Genomic DNA, 20629 nt, shown 5'->3' with positions numbered 1-20629 from the left:
CTGGTAAAAATTTGAATGTCTTTGGGTTCCCAAAATGGAAGCCAAACAGGATAGGTTTGTCTTACCCTTCTTGTAAAAAGAGACCCTGAGAAATTCTGGCTGCAATGTCTGAGGTTCCACAAATTCTTTTAAGATGAGGGCTGGGACTATGCTTTACTTCCCCCACAGTGCTGGACATCCAACAGTCCAAACTGAACTGAAGAGAAAAATTCGGAATGCTACATTATCAGTGAACAGGCACTTAGAAAAACAATTATAGTAGATTCAAAGATGGATGAGGATACTTTATGTAAGAAGTCTGAAAGACTTGATTCAAGTAAAGACTACAGAAAAAAACAACACCCATAGCATTTTTCTATTAGATATTTTCTTGGTGATTACAAAATGAGATGAAAATATAGATGTATATAGAAATACTAACTAGTTGAAAATTACACAAAAGTATACATCTAATCAGTAAAACAGCCCACCTAAAACTGGAATACACATAACTTGCTAATAAAAAATACAATGCTACAAGAATGCTTAGTAATTTAAAAAAACATTAAAAGCATATAAGTTCAGAATGAAGGTCACATGACTATGATCGATATTAAATCTTTACTTACCTCCATAATTTAGTCATGAAAAGAAGTGAGTAGATCAGGCATGTAAATTAGATGTAACTAGGATAAAAACACAGGGGGGAAAAAAAGTTCCCATTTCTGGATAACCCAACTGGAAGTTCACTGAACTTGGATTAATCAAATGGTTCAAGGATAGAAGTGAATTAGTCTAAAGGTCCTATATGCCCAGAAGACACATTATTGAGTTCTTAAAAGGTGGTTTGGAAGCACAGATGAACATTTTAGGTTTCCTTACATTTCATTAAAATAGAACACACAAAATCAACTAAAGATGTACAATAATATGGTATTTCTGTCTAATGACATGTGGCTACTTTATAGACAGGTAATAGCTAGGTAAATAGGAATCCTACAAAACAATGTTTAGCTTCTAGAAAACCAAAATATTTGCTTTCAATTAAGTAAACAATTTTTAAAAGTGTGTTCCCTTTGGTAACTTTTAAAACACCTGCCTACAATTTAAGCAGTACTGAGTTCCTGTTTGATTATTTTGGGCTAACCCTTTTCTTCAGAAGCAAGCCCAATTTAGGGTAAGGAGAAAAAGTTCCAAATCTCTTAGAACCTTCATTTCCTCTTAACATGTTTCTCCATTAAAAACAAGTATTCAAATAAGGGATCTCAATTATCTAAACCATTTTTGGCCAACTCTGGAATTTCTTGTTATACCACCTTTGAAATGCTACAGTTGTACTCTTGAAAAACTTGTCTTCCTGGTTTTCAAATTTCTGTTTATTATTACAGTTCTTCAGCAAAATGCCAGTTCTTTGTGCTATACTGTTTCTTGAAACTAGAGAGCAGCACATTTCCCACAATTCAATTATTTGCCTTTTCATTTGCTAAATTAAAGCCATGTCAATTTTACAAAGTTTTAATTGATTGAATTATTTGGATTTTAAATTCTCAATTTCACTCCTTCAATCTAATACTGGGAAAGATCTTTGTTTTATTAATGGAAGTATAAGTTAAGGTTCAAGAATATGAACACATTTTAGTCACTGACCCTCATATAATTGATTTTCTTACAGGCATAATAAGCTTGAGATATGATACTCCAAGGAAAAAATTAAGAATTTTAATTCTATTTTGGAAATGTTTATTTAAGATTACATACTTAGTCAAATAATTTATTTACATAAACATGTGTTTACATATTTAATTTATTATTTTTTTTTTAAAAAATATATTTTTATTGATATCAGAGAGAAAGGAAGAGGGAGAGATAGAAACATCAATGATGAGAGAGAATCACTGATCAGCTGCCTCCTGCACACCCACTACTGGGATCGAGCCTGCAACCCGGGCACGTGCCCTTGACTGGATCCGAACCCGGGACCCTTCAGTCTGCAGGCCAACACTCTATCCACTGAGCCAAACCGGCAAGACTACATATTTCTTTTTAAAGAAAGGGATCTATTGTCCATAACAAAGAGCTTCACATAGCTTGTCCACCCCTATCAGCTTTATGTGGATACTGACAAATTTACCTCTCCAGAATGACTTTTACATAGAATTCTAGTTCTATATTTTCACAACCTTTAATGAAAGCATTTCAAATTAAATTCCTACATATAGTCTTAAATTCAGTATGACAAAAATGGGACTCGGCATCTTCTCAAACCAGCTTCTCAACTGTCCACTTTCAATAATACCATGATTTCTAGTACAGAACATGTATTTTTTGACACCACCCTTTTATCCAAATCATTGTGATGTTCTATACTTTTTCCTTTTGAAATATCTTTTATTCTTTCATTTCCATTCTCATTGCCACTATTCTGTCCAGGATTTCCTCACTCCTAGATTACTACAATAGTCACATGCCCAGTTTCCTTACCACTAGACTTTATTTCTTAGAATCCTTCTATATATAGTACTGCCACATTTGATTTCCAAAAATTCCATTACTTTGTCAACTTCCACTGTTATTTCAAGATGCTGGGCTATGCTAACTTCATGCCATATCAAGACTAAAATCCTCTAATTGGTTTTCCAGGCAAAGGTCCAATAACTTAATAATAATCTAGTTATCCAAATTCATGCAACCTTTTGTCTAAGGTTTTAAGACAAAGGTTTCAAGTTATTGCATTGTATTTTGACTTAAATTCTCACCCACAAACCAGTCCTCTACTTGACAACTCAGTGTATCTTAATTTACAAGCATACAGGCCACAAATTACAAAATGAAGACTTTTTTTTATTTTATTGAGTCAGCAGAGACAATTTTCTAATCCCCCTGTAATTCCCAAAAGTTACTTACAGATTTGTGTTGAGGGATATTCTCAGTGGCATTTATTGCCCTTTGCTAGAGTGGTCTTGTTGTCAGGAACTCAGCTCAGAACAGACAATGTCTACAGCTTCCAATCTCAATCCTTTCTTCATGTGCCTTAGGTACCCATGGTATAGTCAGTTTCAGTGGATGGTGTAAAAATATATGCCTAGAAAACAGGTTATAAAGTAAATCAATACATGGGGAAACTGCTTTGCCATATGAATCATAATTGCTGGTTAAATTCCTTTTGACTAAAAGTGAAACATACTTTATACCTAGATTCTGGAAAAACAGACATGTTCTATAGATTTTACATAAAAGCTTAGGACACCTAATTTTTTTAAATTACATTATGGTAACAATGAAAGCAACTGTTGCATATTTAATCCACAATTTTCTTTGCCTTCTTAGATTTCTTAAACCTTTTTTTGGGTGTGATTTAGTCTCTAATAAAATTATCCGAAGTTTCTAAGGAAAGCTATTCCACTCAATAAGATAGCTCCAGAAAGAAGAAGTCAGAAGCATACTGTTTTCTTTAGAGACTCACTTTAAAGTACTGCAGCCGAGCCTGGCCAGTGTGGCTCATTGGTTGAGCATTGACCTATGAACCAAGAGGTCATGATTCTATTCCTGGTCAGGGCACATGCCAGGGTTATGGGCTCTATCCCCAGTAAGGGGCCTGCAGATCGATGATTCTCTCTCATCAACGTTTCTATCTCTCTGTCTTCTCTTCCCTCTGAAGAAAAAATAAAATAATATTTATTTTAAAAAGAACTGCAGCTGATACTCAATACATGTTTTTTTTTATTATGGTAATGTTATTTCTTGAAAAGTGTTTTTTAATGTAAGGACTTTTCTTTCTACTATAGTCAATCTCCTCAGACACACAAAAAAGGCCAACAGAAAACAAACTATATTCAGAAAGCTTTAGGTGATGTTAGATTACTAACAATCCTCAAAAAGAAATATTAAAATTTCACCCGTCTTCCAACTATTTATACCATCCATAGGTTTCTAACTTTAAAATTTTTAAAAGGACACTGTAAGGTAGCTAAAACTTGAGGTATGAACGTAAATGTGTAGTATAGAATGAGAAGAACCTTGATATGTGGTAAAAGGCAGAGAACTCCTAAACTACTAGGAAATAAGCATTACATTTATCTAGCTGGTACTCTTTTCAGAATATATTAATTTTATCATAAAGCCATTTCTACTGATTTTCAGCACTCAATTGCAATTTATCAAACACCTGCTATGTTAGGCTGGCAGAGTACATAATAAAAAATGATAGTCCCTGCTTGTAAGGCAGGATATATTCATTGTTCTAAGTTAGGTATAGAAGCACAAAAGAAAAATGGTATTTGTGGCTGAAGAGGAAAATGAACTAGGAAAATTTCATGCAGGGAGTAGATAACCTAAGATTTAGAAAGTTGAAGATGAGGGAAAGGACATTGTAGGAGTAGATAACTTGAGCTAAGGTTTGGATGCAAATTAGAATAGTTTGGAAAAGGAATGTTTCTATTTAGCTTAAAAATACTTTGGAATTAATTCACAATCATTCCCATAGTGGTAAAGGTCAATCTTACCAGGGCAAAAAATATCCTGATAGAATTTTTCTCTGCAACTTTTTCAATATTTCTCACTTGATTTGCTTAGTTAAAAGGCATAGATCCTCTAATGTTCAGGATAGAATTGTCTAATTTAAGCCTAGATTTCCTTCCAATATATTTTTTTAAATCCTCACCTGAGGATATGGTGTTTTTTTTTGTTTTTTTCCCCCCCACTGATTCTAGAGAGGAAGAGAGAGGGAGAGAGCAAGAGAGGGAGAGAGAGAAACAGAAGGAAAGAAAGAGGGAGGAAGAGGGAGAAGGAGAAGAGAAGGGGGAGAAAGAGGGGAAGAGAGAGAGGGAGGGAGGGGAGGGGAAAAGAGAGAGGGAGAGGGAGAGAGAAACATCATTCAGTTGCCTCCTGTACACTCCCCAACTAGGGATCGAATCCCAGACCCTTTAGTGCACAAGAGAATGCTCTAACCAACTGAGCCATACTGGTGGGTCTGTAATCCATTCTTTAAGCCCGGCTCATTTTCCACCTTCTCTAAGTCTTCTCTTATGAGTCTAAGTCCTCATTTCCTTGAGCTTCTGCTGCACTTCAAGTCAGCAAGACAGACTTTATAGTCCACTATTCTCTAGTTGTTTGTTGTACATAAGTATAATATTCCATCTAGGCTAAAAGTTCTTTGCCAACAGAGACCATTTTTTTCTTTAGACTATATTGAAATACTGGACATAGAATAGGCCCTTAATAATAAAAGATTATCTCACTTAAAAATGCAAACAAAAAAAATTTAAGGCATTTAAAGTATTTTATAACTATTTTTGATGAGGTAAAATTATTATTATTAATTTTAAAAAATATATTTTATTGATTTTTTTACAGAGAGGAAGAGAGAGGGAGAGAGAGTTAGAAACATCGATGAAAGAAAAACATCGACCAGCTGCCTCCTGCACACTCCCTACTGGGGATGTGCCCTTGACCGGAATCGAACCTGGGACCCTTGAGTCCGCAGGCCAATGCTCTATCCACTGAGCCAAACCGGTTTCGGCTGATGAGGTAAAATTATTATATTCACTCTTCATTTATAGAATTTTAAACCTCAAATTATCACCACTTCAGATTCTTACATTATCAAAAATAGATTTGCAGGAATAAAACTGACCCACTCTACCACATGTATGTAACATAACCTAAAATTTTTTTCTATGATGGCAAAGTTAAACATACACTTTCCAGAGGTTCCCACATAAATCTACAATATTTTACTTTTCCCTTTGCTTTTATGAGTACTATGTCAGTGTACAGAATTATTTGCAAAATAAATATACAGGGTGGACAAAAGTAGGTTTACAGTTGTGACTATGAAGTTTATTCTTGTATTATTATTATTATATTATTTTTCATACAAACAACTGTAAAACTGCTTTTGCCCCACCCTCTATTGAAGGCCAACAACTCAGTTCTAGGATTATAAAATTTGGAATAAGACAACCAAATTTAACCTCTTACTTAAAACTGAAGCCTGGAGAGACAGCAACTTGGTCAAGGTCACACAACTAATCAATAGCAGAGCCAATTTTTAAGTATATGACCACACTAACTTCTCTGGGATATGAACAATGTAAGCTTCTGTTTGCATTGTCATTCCTCTGGAAAAGTAACCAAACATAATATTCACAAATTATGAATTTGTGCATTTTACTGCATTATAACCTTTTGTTCTGCTTCATTTCATGGTCTTCTTAACCAGTGGGAAAGTTTTAGCTTTTCTCACATGCTTCTTATCTTAATAAGATGTACATTGATGACATTGATGACATCAGAGACAAGTGCTTCTGAACAAAGTGACTTATTGGATGAATGAATAGCTGTACACACATTGAATGAGATGGACATAATGGAAGTTTCATTGAGCCTTTAAATATGAGGACAAAACGATAGAAAATAATTTAGATTCTCATGTCTTGACTATCAAATTAATCCAATGGACATTTTCACTTCTAATATATATCACTTGTTTTTCCACATTATTCTTGTATGAATTCTTAAATGAATCCTAATTATGAGTTATTTCTTTAGACATGCCTTTATTAGAAAAATTTCTTTTCCATAGGAGCAAATAACAAAACCAAAAGCATAGTCTAAAAAGATTTAATCTAATCCATTTTACTGTTTCTATGACTCTCATCTTTTCAACTATGATAAATTATATATAAAAATATTGAATATTAAAAGTAAACACTTTGAAAACAGAGAAGGCCCTAAAATTATAAGATTTGCTAACAAAATTCTAAAAATTCTGACTTACCTTTTAAACCACCATGTTACATAAATCAGTTTAACTCATTCAATATTAATTGAAAGGCTTATTAGGTATCTGCCATGTGTCAGATATGTTTTAATTTTAATGTCCTTACATCTATAAGGAAATTGTTACTTGAAATATCAGATACCACAAATTATAAAATTGTATTGTACAAGTGATTAAATTAAAATTATGAAAATTTAAAGAGCATGATTTAATGTAAAAAGATTATCGTACTAAGAAAGGAAATGAAACAAGATGAAAAGTATATTTATATTTAAAAAAAAGGAATTTCCACTCTTCAGACTTCTCCTGGGCTTTTTTGCAGGACTAGATTCAAGATGAGACTTTAAGATGATTTCATCATTCTCATGCTTTCTTTCAGTTCTCTGGATTCATTCAAATGAGCAATTATCTATTTAAAGTTAACTAAGCATTGGCACAGTGCCATGTGCTGTATTTTAGAATCTTGATGTCATAATCTTATTTTAAAGCAACAATATCTTGAGCTTTTTTCTTGTCTATAAATGAAGAGGGTAATGAATAGTTAATGGCAGTGAATAGTTAATTTTAGAAAACTTCTTAAAATAAAAAGTATTTTAGAGTAGCAGACATATCAGGTAAATTATCAAGAAATACATTTGTTAACTATAAAACACCCAAATATTTCACTGGAAGGCAGGTCTTGCCTAATTTGGGAGGAATTAACTATGGAGAGTAACAGAGGCCACCATGTGAAATCAACCCAAGAGGCTGCATAAAGCAACCAGGGTATTAGGGCTAGATTTCAGTTCATTTGGGAATGAATATCTTTGGATCCCCCAAACAAAAGAGCTCAGAAGCCAGATAATTTCCCAATGCAGGACAACACATCTGAACGCCATGGATGAAGCAGAAAAAATAGCCATTAAATAATTTTAACACTTTAAAAAAAAGTACTTAATAGTTTTAAAAACCCTAAATTGAGATGGTTGCAAAGCTAACTATTCCTGACCTTCATAGTGCTTTCTCATAACTTCTCAGAAAGAACATCTGGGAATCCATTTCAGTATGCTAGAGACAATTTTTCTTAAGACTTACATCAGATATGTCAAAATTTCTTGGTAAGAGATAAAATATGCTGTCAAATTCTTTATTCCTTAACTAGTATATTATTTCAATGAGAAATAAAGGTCCCAACAAAGAATTATTTCACATATAAAACTTTATATTATCTGGCAAGTACTATTTCATGTTTCTCATTCTTTCTGATCCTTCAATGTAGTTGATATAAGTGATCTTTATAAATAGATTTGACTTGAGCCTGGGAGAATTCCACTGAAAAGTAAGATCTAATTTCTGGCTATCTGATCAGTGAATTATTCTGAGTAGCCATATCAAAATTGGTATCAATGTATTCTATATTACTGAGTGCTATGTGAGGTCATCAGCTACATTAGTCACCAAATGAGCTGAATTAAAATATAGTCTATGAGCTCAAACCTATTAGGCTTATAGCCTAATAGTACAAAAAATAAGGAAGAAAATAATCACAATATGATGTATCATAAGTAATAATAAAGCTATTATAAGGGTGATAATACAGAAAAGGGGGTTAATTTTCTATATGTGTATATGGAGGGGGTGGGAGGAGATTGCCCTTCTGAGTAATACCTGAGAATGTTTCTGAAGGTTATACTGCCTGGAACTGCTCTATGAGACAGAATAAAATTAATAATTATTAAGCCTTGCCAGAAGTACAATTGACAGGAAATATTTTTAAAGTGTATCTGATAGCTTAGAGATAGGTAATCTCCAAAATGTTTATAATTTAGATGTATTATGTAGTTTGTCTGCAGTCTTTTAGTTACAAAAGGTCCATTTTCTCTTAGATTTTGATGAGCTTCCAAAGAGAGACAGTGTGCTTGAGTGAGATGACAACATCTGATGCAATAATGCCTTAAAAACAATACAATCAAGTACGACCTATAGATTGTGTAGGTTTACTATGGATAGTAGGGCAGGGGCAGTTTTCTCAGGGGATGACTATTACATTAAGAGCTGACTGAATTCACATATCAGCATGTATATCTATGGGGCACACATACATACAGGAGGACACGGACACAAACAACCTTATCCATTGTTACTGAAACACACTTCTAAAAGCATGCCTTCTTGCAGGGGACAGTAGTACCATCCTGGAATATTTGAGGAAATAATTTGCGCTTGGTATAGTACTACCAAATACAAACCTACATGTAAGACATTCTTTGGAAGGTATCACTATCATTTTGTATTTTATGGCTTAATATGTAATTTTGTCTCCCCTATCTTGTTGGCTATAAGACAGAGGATGTAGATATAATATTAAGAGCATGAGCTCTGCAATCAAACCACCTGAGCTTGAATCCTGACTCCACTTACTAGTTGACATTAAGCATACTATTTCCCTTTGACGCAGTTTCCTTACCTATTACATGAGGATAATTATGTACCTCCCTTATAAGATGGTTATGAGAATTAAATGGGTTATTAAAATTTCTGGCAAAGGATTACACAATCAATGTGTTAGTTGTTACTTCTATCATTTATAGCAGCACCTAAAGCTTGAGTGGTTTCTATATGCACTGAAAAAAAATCCACAACCCTATGGTGTAGGTGTTAAACTGTTTTGATTGATTTGGGTAATTTTCACTAAACTAAGCATTTAAAATAAACAATAACAACTTATTGGCCTATTTCCCAGAGGGGCAAATAAACATTAATACATGTGCCAGGGTTGAAGTTCATTATTTACAATTCTCTCATATCAAAAATCTCATGTAATTTGGAAGCACAGTAGCCTGAAAAGTACTTGAACTGTAAAAACTAAGAAGCCTGCATTAAAAGGTGTTTTCATAAAAATTATCTTTTTAGCCAAGCCATTGCATTGTCTAATCAAGTCTCAACAATGATTTGGGTTCATGACTGGTAATGATATATAGAATGATTACTTACTGCATATCTGATGCCAGAATCAACTAGACCCAGTGTCAATTTCAGAGTGAGATAGATATTCCTGGGAATACCCCACTTAATAATTAGCTGAGCACCTAGTATGTGCCTAGTAAGATGAGAAAAGCTCCAACTGAAACTGAATTCCCTTATATTTAACTACAGAAAGAGAATTCAAAGAGAGGTATAAGCCCAAGCTATGACTTTTCAGTTTTAATATCCAAACACCCTAGAATATAAACATCAAAGAATGCCCCTTTGACACTATAACCCATCTTCTCGAATCAGAACAGTATGGTTAAAATTTTTCTGTAGAATCGATTCTTTCCTGTTTATTCAAATTATTCAAACGTATTCTTCTTGGTAGTCCTAAGAGGAAAATAAAAACTTAATGATTAGTTCTATACTGGATTTGTCCAAAAGCCTTTAAAAGGTAACCCTCCTAGGCCCTATCTGGGTAACTCAGTTGGTTAGAGCATTGTCCCAATATACAAGGTTGTGGGTTCGATTCCCAGTCAGGGCACATACAAGAATCAAACAATGAATGCATAAATATGTGGAACAACAAATTGGTTTCTCTCTCTAAAATAAAAGTAACCCTCCTTGAAAACAAATGACAACTTATAAAAGCCTTTAATATTTTAAAAAATGTTCCAACTCTAGTACTTAATGAAAATGTTAACATTTTCATTATTTCATAGTTTAAAGACAAGTGGCACATGCTCCTGGAATTTCTTAAGAATATCTTTTGTAGATACTGTCAGTTCTGTTAAAACAATGGTATTTTCAGTAAATACCGTCCTAAAACAAAACATCCAGGAAGTTTCCCTATAATTTCCTTTAGTAAAAAATCATCCTTTGGCCCAGCCGGGTGTGGCTCAGTGGTTGAGCATCCACCTATGATTCAGGAGGTCAGGGTTCAAGTCCCGGTCAGGTTACATGCCCAGGTTGCGGGTTTGATCCCCAATAGAGGGCATGCAGGAGGCAGCCAATTGATGATTCTCTCTCATCACTGATGTTTCTTGCTCTCTCTCTCCCCCTTCCTGGGGAAAAAAAAAAAATTGTCCTTTGTTAGCACACATTTTAAAGGCAAGGATTTATTCAGCTGATGTATTTTCATTTCAAATGTCTTTAAATCTTACTCCTCACCCCCCCTCCCCCTTATTTAGTTACTTTCAAGGTTCCTGGTATATCAGTCTAATGCATATATCCAGTTGGTAATATAAATAAATAATATAATAAAATACTGAAACTTGATCTACTGTTGTCATCCAGTACAATACAGAATAAAGAAGTCTCAAAATTATGTCTTTTCTTTTTCAATCACTCAATATATTTGAACACCTCATATTTTTTCAATTCTCTGAATGCCCTCTACTTAGTTCACATCCACACTCTACATGTGGGCCTAACATAAGCCATATACACCAAGACTTCCAATGAACATGCATTTATTAGCATATAGCAATAAGTTAATAAATGAATTTCAATGCTAATTTTTAAATCTGTTGAACTTTTACCTAAATCCCAAATTAAATGATCTAATTTGTCTATTCAGAAACCAAGACCATCTAGTATTCTTTAAAATAAGAAAGATTATAGTGAAGGAGGTCTTTTTTTCTTTTTAGGAATTTATTTTCTTAATGTATATCCTATATAATAAAGGCCTAATATGCAAATTGACCGAATGGCAGAATGACTGGTCATTATGATGAGCACTGACCACCAGTGGGCAGACGCTCAATGCAGGAGCTGCCCCCAGCCTGCAGGCCCTATACCAGCCAAGGTGGGTGCGAGCAGGGGGCCCCCCAATCACCCCGCCGGTCACCCCACAGAGGGAGGCAACTGGCAGTGGTGGCGGGAGGTGGGGCCGGCGAGCAGGTGGCACCAGGCTGGCCAACGCAGGTGCCAGTGCCCGCCCCCCCAATTGCCCCACAGATCAGCCCTGATTGCCGGCCAGTCCTAGGAACCCTACCCGTGCATGAAAATCATGCACCAGGCCTCTAGTATTATAAAATCACCACAAATTCTTCCTGAATAAAAGTATGTAGAAAAAAGAAGTCATCCATTTTCAAAGCTCCAAATTCCTGAAGTTTTAGACATAAACTCATCTAAGAAACACCTATTCAAAATGGTACAATAACTATTATGGACTTATTTGGTCCATAATCCCTATTTGGGTATTTTCCTATTTTTCCAAAGGATGCAATACTCATTAAAATGCTGACAAAAATGGCATAACAGGGCCTGACTTGAAATCTGTATCATAGGCCTGTTTTGATGACAAACACCACTCCCCTCAGATTTTTAGACCCCCAAATAATATAGTTTCTTTATTCTATTAGCCAAGTTTTCATATTCTAAAAATAAGCTTTTATTGATTTTAGGGAGAATAGAAACATCAATGAGAGAGAGACATTGATTGGCTGCCTCCTGCACACCTCCCACTGGGGATAGAGTCCACAATGGGGGAATTGAGCCGGTACCTGTTGGTTCATGGGTCAACATCCAACCACTGAACCACACTGGCCAGACCAAGTTTTCAGATTCTAAACCTGCCTTTCCAAATTTAACTCCTAGTTCTTAAGAGTTTTAAATTATAAAATATTAGCACATGAGAAAAATAGGTTGAGACATACCATTTTGCTTACATTCTAAATGGGGCACTATAACAGACAGGTCATATATTCTGAATTCATGTGTATTGGTAACATTTTTTAAACCATAGCCACATGTTTAAACTGAAATGTCCATAACTATTCTTAAAGGTTTTTTGATTATCAAATGTAAATTCCACCCTTTCCAAACAGCTCAGCTTTTTGACAAATTTGGTGTGATGATTGGGGTACAAAAGAAACAAACTCATATTGATCTTAGATTTCTCTTTGAGCAAATCTTGAGTCAGTATTTTTCTTACTGTTTTAAAAAAAACCTTCAATGATTTCCCTTGCATCAGAATGCTTCTCACACTACGGGAAGGTTCCTGTGGGGTGATAAGCAAGTGTGGCAGAGGAAGCCACAGGGTAAAACATCTCATATGCTCAAGTTTACTAAAACATCTTGAGAAATTTTATGTATTTACATATTATGGAACAAATTCTACAATTCATGGTATTTTTCAGGTATATTTTAGACGAATGTAAAGAAAAGTTTTCTGGGCCGGAGCATATCTTGAGAAAGAGATGCTCCCTTTAGTCTCTTATGAGTCAGGTTAAGAAAAAATAATTGCTAATACAACTATGTAACTAGAGGGGAATAAAGCCAAATAGTAGTAGTTGTCATTGGGGGGTAAAACTGTGATTTTTAAATAAAATTTTTTGCTCTTTCTGACATTTCTATATGTTCATGTATTACTTTTATGCTAGGAAAAATTCAAACAAACTTTTTAAACTTAAAAAATACTTAATTTTTAGACTTGAAAATCAGTTTTGTTGTGCTACTAAATACACTATAAGTCAGATTTTCCTTTAGTTTGTTAATATAGTTTCAAAATTAAAATAGATTTATATACTCATTTCTTATTCTTACCTTTTGAGGTCTGGGACTGGAAGAGTGGGAAAATGACAGAAAAACCTAACAAATTCAAGAATTATTTTTGTTGTTGTTAATCCTCACCCAAGGATGTTTTTCCATTGATTTTTAGAGAGTGGGAGGAGGAGAGAGAGAAACATAGATGTGAGAGAGACACATGGATTGGTTGCCAGAGCTTGCAACTAAGGTACATGCCCCTGACTAAAATCGAGCCTGGAACCCTTAAGTCTACAGGCCAAAGCTCTATCCACTGAGCCAAGCCAGCTAGGGCTTCAAGAATTCCTTTTTTAATACTCATTTGACAACAGAGTAGATTGCTCCCCTGAAACTTATTTTAAAACTAGAGGCCCGATGCACGAAGATTCGTGCCAAAAATGGGCCTTCCTTCCCCTGGCTGCCGGCCCCGCCTTCGCTCTGGCCAGAGCTGCCTTTCTGCCTTCCCATGCTGCCTAGAGGCCCGGAGTGGCTGGTGTGGTGCTGAATGCCTGTAGAGTCACCATGGCAACACAAGTGTCCTGCCCTGCCCCCAGCCGCTCCGTGCCTGTGTATGCAAATTAACCCACCATCTTGTTGGCTTAATTTGCATACTAACTCCTGACTGGCTGGTGGGCATCATGAAGGTATGGTCAATTAGCATGTAACTTTTTTTTATTAGGTAGATGATCTTATTTTTGAAATGACTTAATTTTTGAAATTATCTATTCAAGTTCTTCCCATGATAGTATCCTTCATTATCACTTGTACAGTTCCCAAACCCAGTAGGATTTCTATTATAGATTTTCATGGTGGTAAGGCTGCTTCAAATAATTATTTATTTTTCAAGGATTTCTCATTCTGCACAACTGGCCTGGCTCAGCAGTTGAGTGTTGACCTATGAACAAGGAGGTCACAGTTCGATTCCTGGTCAGGGCAGATGGCAGGGTTGGGAGCTTGATCCCCAGTGTGGGGCGTGCAGGAGGCCGCTGATCAAAGACTCTGTCTCATCATTGATGTTTCCATCTCTCTCTCCCTCTCTGAAATCAATTAAAAATATATTAAAAAAAAACCAAAAAAACAAACTTTCCCCCATTTACAATCATACATTCTTATTTATGGCACCTCCCTCCCCCAATGCTAATAAGATTGATCTCACACCCACAGTAAACCAGTAATAGTAAGTTTAGCAAATGTATTCTTCTAATTAGTTCATTTGTACTATTTGGTAACCTTTTCACTTAATCATGAACAACTTCTAGCTCATTAATATAACTACATTATATTAATAAGTTTGAATAGTACCACTTATCACAATATATTATTTTTTGCTCTCTAGCCTGTTCTCTCCTCTATTCTAGGAACTTATTCCATGTGGTTTGAGCAGGCCTGACCATCCCCACCACTAGACCAGCCAGAGTACTCCATTTATACTCTACCCCACCCCCCTTGACCATGGTGACTGGTTCAGGAATGGACATATCCTAGAAACAAGCCAATGAGAACCTTCCCTGAGACCTCTTTGCCAGAATTATTCAGACAGTATGCCATTCAACATGTTATTTAATCAGCTTTTAATTGTTAGACACTTAAAATAACTCTTCCAATCTTTTAGTATTATAAACTTTATAATAAACACATGGACTGCTTCTTAAAAGAGTACATTTATTAACTGTTTTTACAATATTAGAAAAGGGAAATAATTAATTATTCACTTAATGTGCTAAAATCCTAAAAATATATTATGGCTATTCTATACTCTTATGTGATTAATATATAGTTTTTCATATAACAGAAAATAATCAACTATACCACTTGTCAGCATAAAACTAGTATCTGAACTTTGGGACCTAATATTTAGGCTGATGTTTTGAAGTTCTGGATATCTTAGTCAACCTGCTTTTTCTTCATTTTGTTTCTTAAAGTTTTTGTTCATATTGCTAATACATTTTAAAGGTTAATATGTATGAATAAATGAGGTGCAATTAATGATAAAGATATTATTATGTTCCTCAGGTGTGTTAAGTCAGAGAACAAGGTTAAGAACTAGGTATATAAACTGTTCATACCATCAGAAGAAGGAATAGTGCCAGACTATTAAAGTCAGGAAATAGCACACAGATTATTGGAAAGCAAAGAGATAGAAAAATGCATGTATCAGGACTAGTTCACTTGAAATATGGAAAAACTTTAGAAAAGGTTGGGGCAAGATCATGAGGTACAAGCTAAAAAATTTGAATTTCATACAATAAAAAGCAGTGTTTTAGGAAGGTCAAATCAATGGGATATACTGTAGCAGATGATGAAACAATTACAGGCAAAGAATTCCTCAGCTAAAATGCTGCAAAATAAGAACAAGCAAGAAATAACGAAGTACTTAACTATGGCAGCAATTCTAAGAATGATGTCAGACAATGTTTGGGTAAATGACAAACATGAACAAGTTCAGTGTGTTCCTTGCAGCCATTAGCTTTGACTAAACTGGTCAAGTGGAAAACAATTTCAGAATCATCAAAACACAATTTGCAAAAACCTGATCATCACACATATATCTATTAACCAACCAAACACTTTTTATACTCTAAATGATCTCAAATGGAGGTTATTAACCTTGAGTCTGATTCATAAAACTATTACGTTATATTTACAAAAGTCACAGGCTTAGAGGAAACCAACTGAATGAAAAATTAAATCTGTAGATTAAGCTAAAAGCTTAAGTAGTCATAACATTTGCCCCCTATAAAGTCTTTGATCCTATGAGCTACGATTGTCCCTCTTGTATAATTGATCATAGCCTTCCAGACTTCCTTGCTATATACCTACCAGAAATGTCTTTGTAGTTGCTATGTCATCTACCAGAAAGCCTTTTCTCCCAGATACCTAATGGTGTGCTCCCTTATGGTTTGTCTTTGTTCAAATGTCATCTCTGTGAAGCATATTCTCATTATACTATTTAAAAATATGCCTCTCCTGCCTTCCAAACACCTTTATGCCAGTCCTCCCATAGCCCTTGATTTATTTTTCCCCATAGAATTTATCACCATCTGACATGCCACTATGGTACCTATTAATTTTGTCTATTCTGTTACCCACATCTCTCTCCCAAGATTGTAAGCTCCATGAAGGTTGGAATTCATGTTTTGTTCAGTGCTGATCCTCAGTACCTATATAACGTAAGTAAATTTGTACCTTACTTTCTATATATAAATGTTTCAAATCAAGTTTTTTAAAAAAATATATATTTTATTGATTTTTTTTTACAGAGAGGAAGGAAGAGGGATAGAGAATTAGAAACATCGATGAGAGAGAAGCATCGATCAGTTGCCTCCTGCACACCCCCTGGGGATGTGTCTGCAACCAAGGTACATGCCCTTGACCGGAATCGAACCTGGGACCCTTCAGTCCGCAGGCTGACGCTTTATCCACTGAGCCAAACCAGTTAAGGGCTCAAATCTATTTTGAATGTTCCTTGTCCAACATTAGCATTTTCACACTGCCAGAAAACACAAACAAATATGAAAATCTGTATAGACTATGTTAAAACTTACAAATTCTCTTAAGAAGTGATGTACTTAAACTTTCTCAATGTATTCTACCAAACAACAAATATTCTACCTTCATTGCATCAAGCTAAAATATTTTAAACTGTTCCTATGGAAACAAAAAAAGTTACTTTATAGTTTACTATTTATCATTGAATTAAATCCAGACAAAAAAAGTTTTAGTAGTACTATAAGAGCTTATATTCTTGAAATGTTACTTCCATATATAAAAGCATTCCCAAAGATTATAAAATAATGAGATACAGAAGGAAACAATCTCTGGGGTGATTTAAAATTTCAACCACTTTCTAAAGATGTTCTTTAATAGAATAATCCATGCTAAGTGGTTAAGTTATAAAACAAAGATATATAGAATACCTTTAATAACAAGTTAATTAAATTGAGGAACATTTAGTGTAAAAGTGGCTTAAAAAATTTTTTTTTCCTCAACACAATTTCTCAAACAAAATCTAACCCTATAGCGTAAGATAAAGTAACGATAAGATTCCACAGGCAGTTTACTTTTTTTTTTCCAAAACATAAAAAGTCCAATCATATGAAAATAACAACTATCAGATTATTCAAAATCCCAGCAAATTAAGGGGAGCTGTGTTCATTAATATACTAATCTAAGTTACTCATGTTGCATGTGTTAATAATCAAGAAATAGACCCAAATAGAAATTATGAATGAATTTAATTTCAGTATAATTAAGACAAAAAACAGCAACTAACTTATCACCTTGCACAGAAATTTAACAGAAGAGGTTTAAACTTATTTATTTGCCAACATTTTCTTCATATCATATAGCGTAAAAAAAAAAAAAAAAAAAAAGACATCAGAAATTCATGAGTTATATTTTATAAATAAACATGATAAGAACATAAACTCTTAAAATTTCTGGTGGAGGAATTAATTCTTCATTAAAGGGGCTCAAGTTAAAAAGAAACTGTTTTATTCTAAACTGTAAAATTCCCTTGATAAAAGTTAAGAAAATAAAATTTTTTTAAAGCTGGAAATGTACTGATGATGGTCTCTTTTTTATTTTCCCAGATATACAAAGTAATATGTCTAAACACTTACTAGAACCAAATCTATCTCAAAAGTTTAGGACATTAATTTCTCTCCCTTTTGTTAATACTCAATGAGAAACAACACTTAGAATAAAACTTTTTCCATAAATAAGGGATAGTAATATCCACCTGCAAAAGGAAAAAAAAATAGAATTAGAATGTCAACTTCTAAATACATATATATATTACTTCACAGATCACAGTTTATGATTATGAAAGTATAATCTTACTAATCCAATTATGCCTAAGATGGGCTTGTATCAGTAATAATGCTTAAAACACCTATAATTCTGTAACAACCAAAGAATATATAAATGAAGAAAATCAACTTAAATATGAAATTTAGTCTATGGCCAAATTTTCAAATCTATCATATATCAACATGTGTTATCTTAAGAGATTTGCATTTGAATATAGGATGCAAACTGAATTGTTGAATAAAATATTCCTCTTCTTGTCTCCTGGATATTTGCCTGCAGTACTCTGAGTTAGCACCAAACTCAATCTATACTCCAAATAACAGATTTAAGATGATCAAAACTGGAATTATTTGGCATCAACTTAAAAAAAAAACACATCTGAATAAAAAAGATTACAATTTTTTTTCCCCAAAGAAGATGGGAAAAATGAAAAAAATATACAACTATATGTAACTATTTCTTCCTTGCAAAATCAATAGTCAAATTAAGATTAACATTTTATTTTACTATTTGTTCTTTGTGTTTCAAAATTACACAAAGATGGAATTATATTAACTTTTACAAAAAAAACTTCCAGTCCTGTTGAGTTACCTGTTTCATCAGGTACTGACAGGCTATTTCCTCTTCTATAATAAAAGACTGGAAAGGAACTGCATAGCTACAATAAGTTTCAGTGCAATATTGTCTTATTCTCCCAATATTTCAAATTTTTAAAAATCTACTCTCAGGATTAAAACAAGTTTTCTTTTAGCTATAGTAGCCCCAAATGGACCTTCTTCACACCTGCAGCACCTAGATATAAATATTCACCTAGTAAATGTAAAATCCAAGTTTTCTCTGTCATTTAGGAGGCAGATTAGACTAAATATAATTTTGTAACATTTGACTTCAAATTCATTTAGAAAAACAAAAAGAAAGCAAAAAAAGAAATCTAACTCCTGGGGTGTTCTGGAAAATATTAGACAAACTGTGTAATTCATTCAGTAACTATTTCTAAGCATCTATGTGTTAGACGCTGGAATATTTTTAGTGAAACCAAAATCTATCATATATTTGTACAGTCTTTCATAAAATGGTTGAAATTAAGTAAAGGAAACAGGTTAAGAGCTTGATGAATGATTTATGAAAGCACCAGGCAATATTATTTCAATGTGACAGCTGGCATTTAATTCTAACAATATGGTGTATTGCTTCCTTATTTTGAGACAAAAAATTGCTGGAAAAAAGTGAGGCTGTTCTAAAAAAATGTCTTATATAATATTTCTTTACCTTCAAATTAGAATTTAAACAAAAGATACCTGAAAACAATTCCTTAAATTACATCTAATATACTTTCAAGGCTTCCAAAATTGACAATTAAAATTGGAAATTATTCACTCAGAACTTCTTTTATTTTGTATATTTTCTGCTTGGTTATATAGAAAAGGGTAAGATATTCCTGGCAGGAAATAAAACCAGAAGTATGGCACACTACACAAACACACTTGTCTCATCCTGAACATCAATTTTTGTTGAATGACTTAATAAAACTCCAACAAATAAAAAATAAAAGGTAAAGAAAACATATTCCTTTAAATTTTAATTAAAAAATTTTACTGTGTTTGCATCTATGAAATTAATTTTTGGTTTTACTATGAAGTTAAATTTTGTGATATAAAAAGCAAACAAGGCCTTCATATATATATTTATACACACACACACACACACACACACACACACACACACACACACACACAGTTTGCTTTTTGTTAATCCTCAGACGAGGATATTTTTTCCATTGCTTTTTCAGAGAGAGACTGGAAGGGAGGGAGGGAGAGAGAAAAAACATCAATGTGAGAGAGACACATTGACTGGTTGCCTCTTGCAAGTCCTGACCGAGGGCCAGGAGCCAACTGTGTCCCAGGTTAAGTGCCCTTGCCTGGGAATTGAAGCCTCGTTGAGATGGCCGACGCTCTAACCACTGAGAACACCGGCCAGGGCAAGATGTTTGTTTTTGACTTGTTAAACAAAAATCTTCCGCTATTAAAAAATAACATTTTAATAAGAACAGGAAAAAATATGAAAACATAAAGTCAGACATAGGATTAAGATTCTAATCTGTCATATATAGCAAATTACTTAATTTGAGTTGTTGTTTCCTAAGTTATCCCAGGAATAGGTTGATCATCTGTAAGATTTTTCCTACCTTGAAAATTATGATTAAGTGCATTTTGAGACCCAGAATTTCAGGAATTTAATTCACATTTCATTATTTTTCCCCTTCCCTTATAAGGAAATATTTAGAAACATTATTAAATAGTCTTCTAAGTTCTTTCCAAAATGTATATGTTATAATGTCCATTTAACTGTGAGATAAGTATCTTTCAAGTAATTTCATTTTACTAGAGAAACAAAGGGAAAACGAATATTTGTTTAATCATAAGTAAAAATCTGTATATTTACACTGAATATAAATGTGCATTAAGAAATATTTATTTGATGTATAAGCTCTTTCAATAAACTCTTGATGGCATTCAACACATAAATTGCAATTATACATACATAATACATCTGAAAAGTTAGTACTTATTTTTATAGATT

At 33.8% G+C, this 20629-nt stretch overlaps 1 long non-coding RNA gene across 5 annotated transcripts in view; it reads right to left on the bottom strand.

The window, feature by feature from the left end:
* Window positions 1-20629, bottom strand: part of LOC114235340 (uncharacterized) — a 118704-nt gene that overhangs the window by 35423 nt on the left and 62652 nt on the right. For 4 of the 5 annotated variants that reach the window (XR_008556725.1, XR_008556723.1, XR_008556727.1 and 1 more), the window contains one exon: window positions 2807-3061. This is a non-coding gene — a long non-coding RNA (uncharacterized LOC114235340). Of the gene's footprint in view, window positions 1-2806; window positions 3062-20629 lie in introns of those variants that run through there. The other variant, XR_008556726.1, reaches the window with a different exon arrangement.

This window comes from Eptesicus fuscus, chromosome 8 (genome assembly GCF_027574615.1).
Source record: "Eptesicus fuscus isolate TK198812 chromosome 8, DD_ASM_mEF_20220401, whole genome shotgun sequence".
Taxonomy (NCBI): Eukaryota; Metazoa; Chordata; class Mammalia; order Chiroptera; family Vespertilionidae; genus Eptesicus; species Eptesicus fuscus.
This window is presented reverse-complemented; position numbering and strand designations above follow the sequence as displayed.